The 8,179-nt window shown below is 44.8% G+C and overlaps 1 long non-coding RNA gene across 1 annotated transcript; it reads right to left on the reverse strand.

Annotated features, from left to right (window-relative positions):
- Nucleotides 1–1,528: 1,528 nt before the first annotated feature.
- On the reverse strand, nt 1,529–2,199 carry LOC135373756 (uncharacterized). Its single transcript, XR_010416575.1, has 2 exons — nt 2,153–2,199; nt 1,529–1,744 (listed from the first exon to the last, which is right to left on the reverse strand). It is a non-coding gene; the product is annotated as an uncharacterized LOC135373756 (long non-coding RNA).
- Between the last annotated feature and the right edge of the window lie 5,980 nt (nt 2,200–8,179).

Raw genomic sequence — 8,179 nt, forward strand, 5'->3', positions numbered from 1 at the left:
GCCCTAAAACGCAGTGTGCGCCCATAGAAAACAATGGAAGGCAACGGAGATTGTGAGTATTTATTGCGCTGCAGGCGTTGATCGTTGTTTGTCATCACACAATTTTGTAAGGTGCCAGTATACTGATGTATCCTAACAGTGTTTCACAGGTGTCCTGTCGTTCGATTCTTAATTACGTTATGTTTTGCATTCCGAAACTAGACCGTCACGGCAGGGCAGCGCTGGGGATTGTACTACAGTACGTTTCCCAGCCAATATTTCAATAAGAAACGATGTGAGGTTAACAACAACCATGTATGTAATATCCCGTGCTGCGTTCTGGACAAAAATTGTTCCATAAAGAACGGTCCGGGATGATATATACTCGCATGGCAGAAAAAGATCGTACTGTAGAATCACAGCCGTTTTCTTAGTCGTGTATGGGTTTAGTATGATTTATATCAAGCACTGCCGCAGAAACAGTCTTTTAGTAAACGACAGCGGTGCTTTGCCTCGCAAATATGGACACACCGAAGCAGCCCTAAATACTTCACGCAATTAGATCACGCTCGTTAGGACAGTTAATCAGGTAGTGATGTAAGCTTAATCAATTAAGTTACTTAGAAAGTGGTAACACCTCCTTGAGACACAGGACTTATCTCTTTTTGAAGTACAGCCCTTCTATGTTTGTTTGCTTCTTCCTTTATTTGTTCTGATTATTTGCAGGCGCGGTTGTGCCAAACTGAATGTCCTTCTCCAGCACTCACATGCTTTTGTTGAATACAACTGCTGCGTGAGAAAAGCTGCTTGGGGACGGGGTCCTGCTATCCAGTGCTGACTTTGTCATGCTTGTTATGTGGAGCATGTTCCAAACAATGCAGCTCCACGTATATGGTCTTCAAATTGCAACAGGACTATTTGGAGGGTGAAACAGTTGTGATTTTGTCATTTCGGCCCTCGTGTACCCAGACTGTGAAACGCAAACAAAAAAGTCTAACACGATATGCTTTTGTAATGAAGATCACTGATGATGAGTAAAGAGAATATACGAGTTCAAGTTTATTCAATATTTTATATCATTCATTATATTATTCAACATTTTATGTCAAGTTTATACAACATCAAGTTTATTCAAGTTCAAGATTTATTTCTTGCACTTATGCGTTTCAGGATACAATGAACGTGCAGGGAGGTCGCAAAAGGCTACATTTATTGTTTTGTGACCTTGCTACAATGGCAATATATATTTTAGGAATGACAATGGTCAGGTACGCTCTCTAAATTTGTAGCACTCAATTTTAGGTTGGAATGAGCAATGAATAGCAACTTCCCCACTGATATTTTCTCATATATGCTAAATTTTAAATTTAATGTGATCGAATATGTGATAATATAATAATAATAATATATAAGAATATAATATGTAATAAATGAATGTGATCAACAGTAGATGTAAACAACTGAGTAGCCAAAGAAGTGCATTCTCAATAAATAATTGTCTTCTTATAGCGTATATGTGCATGCCTATTAACTGAAACAATTATCACAGTTCCCTGACAAGTTTTAATTTCTGAGAGTGTACTGTAGAAGCTGCTTAGATCTACAACAGTTCATACAAGGTATTATATACTGTGAATGCCTTTAAAAAAATCCATGTGACACATATCCCTTTACTTTCTGGAGATGCTGTGGTAGTCAAAGTTTGTGGGCATTACGCAGGTTCTGCACCCATTTCTTGAGTATGTCGAGGCAGCTGTGAAGTAACCTGCATTGATGATGATTATTCCAATTTTTATGGTGCATCGACAACAAAGGAAATAATACATCAGAACATTGGTTTGGGTGCAATCAGTTAAAAATGAATATGTTGTTTAATAAATGTATTGGACAAATGTTAAAACATCAGTTTAAAACATGGTTTACAATCCCTGTATCTTCTAATAATTAAAAAGATTAAAAACTATTCTAAAAAGAATATGGGGAACTCTTCTAAAAAGAATTATAATCTCTAATTATTATATTGCTGGGTTAAGGAGCCTAAAGTGTAAGGTGTGTTTCTGATGTGAACATGTAAGAAAATATGCAAAACTGAGAGAGGCTAACCACAGTGCGTGCACTGAGGTTGTTCCTTCCTGTAAAGTAGAAACCAGTGGATGAGGAACGTGATACTTACCTGTACACCCAGCCGTATCACACTGCACAGATTATTCACTGGGCAGCCCTCATGACGAAACCTGTATTGAGAGACCACTTTTGCCTTAAAACTGCTACAAATAGCACGACACGCTACAAATTATTACTATCGTAACAAGCTGACGATACAGCTCAGACACAAAGGCGTTATTCAAGTCGCGCCACACCACCGTTACATAGGATTCTTTGTCACAAATCAAACCAAGGCACAAAACAATACCAATACATGAAAAAATGTGACAATCGTGGTCTTATTATGACGTAATACCGAACTTGTGCGCGAAGGTAATTCAAAGAAATGAATGTGGCACTTGCTTCCGCAGAGAACACCGCGTACCATGCTAGCAATGCTTGCAAAAAAGCGCTCGAGTGTTCGCACACATATTGATGACAACACTACCTGTGTAGTGTAACATGTTCTTTCAAGCATATTATGCACTCAAACTGTATTTGTCGCCGGGTAAAATGCAAGTGTGCTCGATTGAACGTCGGAAGAGCGATCAAGCAACCTGCATCCAGTGCTCGTTTTAGGCAAAAAAACACTTCATAATGGTCAAATAAATGTACAGAATGGACGCCTATTTATTCCTTGATGAAGAGTGACTCACCTCTATAAGTTTAGGCCCTGTAACCTTGCCAGTACGGTTGGTACGACCGTAATCGCAAGAAGTTGCCATGATCGCTGCGGCGGCTGTTGTGGGCACCGTAAGATGGCGGCCGGTTTCTTCACGCTCGCGCTCCCTATCCGCGATCCAGCCTTTTACAATCGAGATCAGTGGTGTTGACAGTAGAGGTACGATCGTAAACACAAAAACTTTAGAACGTGGGCATGGGTTGTGTGCGTACTAATAGGTTATTCATAATTTCAATGTAGAAAAAACTTTCTGTTGCCCCACTCGTGCACATATACGAAATCATCTACCACCCGAGTACGTTTCCGTATCCTGCTGCTTTGCGCGTGTGTCACAGTTGGCGTGTTTATCCGTGCATCTGTGTATCCGTGCCGAGTGTCCGTGCATTGTAATGCGAAGTTCGTATACTTTTTGGGTTAAACAGGTAGCGACGTTGACATCTCGGAGCTGTAGGTCAAGATTAACACGTGTGAACTGATGAATACAATGCATCCCCTGTTGTTGGCCCCGCGAAAAAAAATTTCATGGGACGAGCGGCCATGATAGCGTGAGTGTTAGCAGTGCACCAACGATGTCATGTTTTGTTGCAATGGCCACTCATTCAATAAATGCAAACGTCTAATCACTGCATGCGTGTGCGTAGTGCTCTAGGTGAGGAATAGAGCTTAAGAGAACCTTCCTCATTTCTGTGTGATATCACGGTGCCCTTCTGTTTGGAGTTGTCAAGATATGTGATAACTATATGTATTTCGTATTGATATGTTTCATTAAACCTGATACGATTTATTTGTTCTGTGTTCTCGTCTGGTACTGTTGCACGGGTGAGGAAAAGGGAATACAACGCAAACGAAGTGCGCGAACGAAAACGTGTCATAGCCAATTATGCACCACTTATTATTCATACTGCTGACGTCACCTCTGACGCCATTTATTTACAATCGTAGTAGTCCGCGCAACGGATGGATGGCGCTGACCGTCTCTGTCATGGCGTCATTCTGAAGACACAGGGGCCTATGGGAGTTGCGCTACCTGTTTAGATATACCTTGTTCTGTGTATGATGTCACGGCCAGTTCGCCTCGGAGGCGGGCCGTAGCAGCTGGCGTTCACGCCCGTGGTTAATATAGAATATTTTCGCTATTTGAACCATTTTCAACTTCATATTTCACAGAGTGAATACTTTAGTACAGGGAACAAATTAAAAATGATTGCGGGCTTGTCAAATATCCTTTCATGGTACCTTTAACCCAAAAGGCCGACAAGCGGCAGGAGAGCTATCTTAAAGGGACGGTCGCGTACCCCCTGCCCCTGTACCATTCGATTGCCCTTTGTTGAAAATAGAATACTGCGAATCAGGGTGTCGAACCGAAACGTTTTTCGTTCCGGTTTTCGTTCCGGTTACATCAGAAACGATCCGGTACCGGTTCTGCTCCGGAGCAAAAAAATAACGGTTCATACCGGTTTTTAACCGGTTCCGCTTCTACTGGGAATATTCATCCCCACAAAAAAAAAATCAATGTTACAAAATGTAAACCCGTTTATTCCGCATACATGGTATTTAATATTAATAGAGAGCTGTGAAATTGGTAGCTCCTGGTTCCTGTAGGTTACTGTCTGTTCAAATGGGCTTTCTCCTTTCTTGAACCACATGCTACAAACGGACTTGTTTGTCGTGATGTCATACGTAAAGTACTTTCTTGCTGGATTGGAGCGATCGCGTCCCATCCGAATGTCTGTTGCTACTGTCTAGCCAGCAAGCACCACCGCACGAGAAGGACGCAAATCGAGGAACACCTTCACTCACAAACGCGCTCGACGTCTCCGTTTTATTTTCTTCGTGTCCTGTCCACAAAAGAGTTGCCACTTCGCACAGGCTTGCCCTCGCGTATACGTAAACGTATTCAACTTAGCTGCTCTCCAACAAGGGACGCGTTGCGCGACATTACAGATAAAGAAGCCGTTATGCAGCCCCCTTGGGTCGCTGTTTAGTTGAGGAGAGTTTGGGGGGATCAAATTAAAACGAACACTACGGCACATTGCTAGAGAGTCACATGTACCTCTAATTCTGTGTGCGTGCGCGAACGATAAACCATTACAGAGGGAGCCTAAGGGTCATAGTATACCAACATACATTCCACCGTAACCGTAATCCTCGTATAGTATCCATGACATGACTTCAGAGCACACGACGTCTGTTTCATTCGCCTATCCGTAGTCCAAACCGATGAAGTTTTTTCTTGGACCGAAAACCGTTAAATATATTTTTCGGTTTCCCTCCTGAGCGAAAAAAACGTATACGGTTTCTATTCCGTTCCGGTTCGCACCAAAATAGCGGTTATTTTCGGTTTTCGGTTCCGGTTTTCGGTTCGCTCCGACACCCTGCTGCGAATTTACCCGAAAAAACAGGCACCAGTTATTAAATAACCGAATTAAATTGATAAAGACTGCAGAGCATGCCGCGATCTGTGTTGGCAACAATAAGAACGGCCTCGTCGCCCTTCGGGGAAGTCCGTGATAGGATACAGGCTGCGTTCCAATACTCAGCGCAGGAGACGCTGTCTGAGTGGACAGCTAGGTAGACGCCTAAGGTAGACGTCCTATCGGCGGATATTTGGGACAAACTTGCGGACTTGGCGCCGCTATCGCCATCTGTCATGGCCTGCAGGAACTTTAATTCCGCATTTGGTTTAAACGTCGCGTAATTCATTTATAAACGCTCAAATAATTAAATAATTCAACTCAATTGTCGATGCATTCTTCCTGGGTATCGTTATATTGCAGAACACAGTGATCAGCGAAAATGCCGTCACGGCTCATTGCTGTTACGGCGTAGTATTCCAATAAATGCGCGATTCTTGCATTTTCTTGTATTTTCAATCAATAGATTAGATAAAATATCTCTTTTTTGGACTTATTGTTGAACGCCGTAAACGCACCAGACCTAAAGAGTATCGATGTCGTCGACAAGCGTATTAATTTTCACGGCTGCTGTCAGCGACGACCACTCAGACGCATAGCTAGTGTGCATCGATGCAGACTAGGCGAAAGACGCCTGAATAGCAGTCTAGGCGGGAATTGGAACAAACCTTAACATGGCGGCACTTCCGGTTAGACCGCTAGGCAGTCGACTAACCGGGGTATTGGAACGCAGCCACAGTAATCGTCTGCTTTTGGGCGCGCTAGTGCATCGCAGTGAGCAGACGACTTTCAGAAGTTACTGGGCACCGCGGCAGGTCTCCTACATTTTCTTTCAGTTCTCAGGTGAAAAACGCACATTCTAGGAAGTGGCAAGCATGGTGGTTTAGAACAACTATGTTAATCCTCAGAGACAAGTTAAAAGTCGCAGGACAACCACACCCACAATCACAAATCTGAAGTCGCTGGCCATCGGCGCGCTGTCGCATTACAGCTCCGACCAAAAATATATTACGTGCGCTTCCATTACATTCCCCGTTGCACACTGATCATGCTTCGAAATGAAGTGTCGATGGCGACGTACATGGAGAAGGAGTGCGTGTTTATTTAAAAACCGCATTAAATATTCGCGGAAAGAAAACACGTGACTTAGTTTCCACGAATCCTATTATGCGTCACATTATCGGAGACCCCACCAGGGTGGTCGGACTCGCTCAAAGAGGCATGACCACTGGGGAGCTGCCATCCGTTTGTCATGGAAGGTGTTGCCTTCCGTTGGCTGCTTCATTCCGTTAAGCTTGACGTGCTATTTTCCTAAATTCATCACTTGCTATCTCAACTCGGCGTACTATGTGCGTATCTCATATGTATTTGTTAAACAAATAAGCAGTGAATATTTTCTCACTACATCATTTGCTTGTGTGCTGTCGTTCGTTCGTCACTTATTATCACGAAACTCGACAGACCAGAGCATGGAATGGCGGGTGGTTTCGTTTTTGCCACTTCCATTTCTGTTGGGAAACAAACGACAACGACATCATTTTTGGTACGTGCGCATCTATGCATGCGCACCCGCCCACGTTTTCTCATTCTCAGTAAACCTGTTGCACCCACACTGTTCGGCCGTCTGTCATTGCAGATCCAACAGGTTGTGGGCCCAGCACGCTTCCGCTGCGTGACGAAGTGAGCGTGAGATCTTCGTCCGAACGAGCATCAAGGGCAGACACCAGAGCTTCATAACTGTTAGGAAGCCCACTAAGCAGAAGAGCAGCAACCTGGAAGTCGGTAGTCTCTTCTCCAATGTCGCGCAAGCGCTCCCACAGTCAATGTTCGGACTACATTCTCCGCTCGCGGAGGTATATGTCTAAGTGCCTTATTTCGAGAGCAAAGGGGATGACTCAACCCAAGGTGCTTCTGCAAGTTACAATTACCATGACAACGATGACATACCCGTAAGCCGACGTCATACGTGACGTATGCATGAGAGAAGCGCAGGTTTCGTCGTCTGCTATTACGGCACGTTTCGACAAATTCGTCGAAAACGACTTGGTTATTTCGTATTGCCAACTGTAGGATGGGACGGTTGTATGTGTACAGTACTCGTGAAGCTAGTTTTGGCTAAGTTTCGGAATCGCCCCGGCTGCACGAGACCGTTCCTTTAAAAACCTTTGCACGCAAGGGCTCGTAGCACCTTCTTGTATTACGAGAGGACCAGAGGCGGATATAGCAGTAGAACAACAACATTCCCGGTGTGCGCAGCAGCAGCGTCAGCCGGGGTAAACCATAACAGAAGCAGACGACGAACCAGTCTCCCTCAAAGTTCCCATGCCGCATTGCTTGTATGCGCGCACCTCTTTGTAACATCGTCTATTGAATGGTCGAGTGTTGTGCAAAGGATTGTACTTCCATTGAGTCGAATGCTGAATAAATATTGGATATTTGAGTGTATTTACACGTAAGGTGTGTCAGCCTAGTGCGGCGACATGCTGCACGTGCTGCAGGGTAGGACTGCGAATAATTTCGACCACCTGGGGTTCTTGTCACGCGCTGTGGAGATCTCCGACACACGGTGCTGGAAGCAATGTTTACCTCCCCACATTGCTACCGTCCACGGCCGGGATCTTGAGCTCAGCGAGCCAAAGGGACTTGCACCGGTGGTGGTGGTGATGCTAGTGAAAGAGCTCGGCCGTTGAAGGGCAACTTCACGACTAACCCTCTGGGGGGGGGGGGGGATGTGCGTCACGTGCCGACTTCTGAAGGAACCGTCTGATAACGTCTGAGGACACCGAGGAAAAATCCCAGACGGCACCGGGATTCGAACCCGGGTACCTCCGGGTCTCGACTTGACATGGCCAGCATGCTGACCACTCAGCTTCGCGAGCTGTGGTGCTGGTGAAAGGGCTCGCCGTTGTCGGCCTCACAGAGGTGGGCAACGTCACGACTGGCGCCCTAGGGGAATGTG

The sequence above is a fragment of the Ornithodoros turicata genome, unplaced genomic scaffold, assembly GCF_037126465.1.
Source record: "Ornithodoros turicata isolate Travis unplaced genomic scaffold, ASM3712646v1 Chromosome31, whole genome shotgun sequence".
Lineage (NCBI taxonomy): Eukaryota > Metazoa > Arthropoda > Arachnida > Ixodida > Argasidae > Ornithodoros > Ornithodoros turicata.